This window comes from Somniosus microcephalus, chromosome 4 (assembly GCF_052327205.1).
Source record: "Somniosus microcephalus isolate GS21.2 chromosome 4, FLI_Smic_1.0, whole genome shotgun sequence".
In the NCBI taxonomy this organism is placed as follows: domain Eukaryota; kingdom Metazoa; phylum Chordata; class Chondrichthyes; order Squaliformes; family Somniosidae; genus Somniosus; species Somniosus microcephalus.
The window spans coordinates 197,776,721-197,778,952 of record NC_140990.1 but is presented as its reverse complement, the minus strand read 5'-3'; positions in this window follow the sequence as shown (position 1 = coordinate 197,778,952).

The window sequence follows — 2,232 nt, the reverse complement described above, 5'->3', positions numbered from 1 at the left end:
AAAATATTGCAGTGAGCACACTCCAGTGCACATCAGCCAGAGTGATAACCTTAGAGAGCTTTCCCTTGTTATCATTGATGTCACTGTTTAATGACCAGCGATGAGCTGCATCTTTTTGTCCAAACCACCCCCTTTCCCCCCCCGCCCCCCACACACACTCCGCCGCCACTGGCTGTGGTCTTGTTACTGTTTTGCTTGTGACATGTCATGACAGAAGTTATCACCTTCACTGTAACGACCCTGTGAAGTCTGCTTCCCCATTAAGAGCCCACGAGCCAGATTTGGATTCAAGTCTAAAAGGCGTTTTACTGTAAATTTACAAAGTACATGATTAGCAAACAGACAGTTAGTACACTGGACTTTAAAACTAAAATAGATGGGGTGGAGTTAATAAAGTATTTATCATGTACATGCTCTATAATGGTTGTCACAGCAGCCATGGTTTCCTCGCAAGTATCCTGGATCTGATTTTCTGGGAGTAAGAAACCATATTTCCCTTCATCTCTGAGTTCAAATGTGTAGGCAAAGTTAATCCCTAAATCGTATGCCCAGTCAAAAGATGCACCGGCCGCAGAATCTATAAAACAGAACACCCCAGTGGGTAAATTGACCAGATTTGTCATTTGTAAACTGGATTATGCATGCATCATGTTAATAGGAATGCACATGTAATCTGATATTGGGAAGTAAAATCTGTGAATGGGATACTTAAATACAATGATAATTGTGAAACAGTTAAGCAGTAGTAAATGGATCCCGTGTATTTTCAACTGTATTGAATCAGGAATAAGTCTGCGTAATAATGATAACACTTTGCCTCAATTTCTCTATGAAAGCAAAAGAATTGAAAGAGCAATGCCTTTCTCAATTGTTTCTGGCCAGAACTGCTGGTGTTTGAGTGACCCTGGGTGAATTGTGCCCTAGTAATCGCTCCCTCTTTGTGGGAAAGCATCAGACTTTCCTTGCCCTCTGCTCCTTGACAGGATGGATAAGATCAAGACCTGACCATTGTGCATAGGGGAAAATGATTTTCTATCACTCTGTGGTGCAGTGTCTTGATGCACCCATCTGATGTATCACATATCAAGTGCACTGTAAAATGGCCAACATTGCACAAAGTCAAAATAGTCCTGCACTTGTAAGCCAATCTAATACAAGCCATGATAACAACAGAAAATGCTGGAAAAACTCAGCAGGCCAGGCAACATCCGTGGAGAGAAAATAGAGTCAACGTTTCGGGTCAAACCCTTTGTCAAGGCTTTGTCAAGACTTTGACAAAGGGTTTGACCCGAAACGTTGACTCTATTTTCTCTCCACGGATGTTGCCTGGCCTGCTGAGTTTTTCCAGCATTTTCTGTTGTTATTTCGGATTTCCAACATCTGCAGTATTTTGCTATAATGCAAGTCATGTGTCACTATGGAGTTTTTTTTGGAGTCACTTTTGTGCTCATCAAAGTGTAAACTGTCGGCAGTGCAAACTGGAATACTTTTACCAGTTTTGTGATCTAGTGTCCGGTGTCAGCATCAAATACTCTGCAATTATATGTTTCAGCCTCAGCCTTAAACTCAAGAACAGTACCAGTGGCAATTTTCCATTTCCCACAGCAGGCTGTGGTTTCTCTGAGTGCGACAGTTAAATTTGTGCCCAATTTAGTGGAAATTTTGTGCTACAGGCTCAAACCCACAATGGACTGGGTTGAGAATGCTCAAACTCGTTTCCCATGGACCTCTCACAATCAGCAGACTTTTTCAGCCCATCACTCAGGGCTGGATATGAGCCCAGGTCCCAAAGATGAAAAGCCAGTGTCTAACCCAAGGCAATACCGAGTCACCTGTTCTCATAATGAAGTGTAGGAAAGAGCCAACAGTTTTGGAGGTTACACATGATTTAAAGGAAGGAGCATTGCCCCTTTTAAATGGTATTGGCCATTTTATTCCAAACTGAGTAACCAACCCTGGGGGAGTCATTCATCCTAGGATGAATACAGATAATCAGCTCAGTGAGATGTATCTATATAAGGAGTATCTGGAGACTTTCACGACACTAAGGAGGATTAATAACATCATCAGTATAACTGAAGAAAACATAGCATTAAACTTACAGAGAACATGTGAAGCAGGTCCCACTGTGAACCATGTCCCGTGCTTCTGGTACAGTACATTAGCTGCCTTTTTTCCAACACTCACCTGGAAAAGAGTACATAAGAGGATAAGAAATGGTAAGAGGAGAAA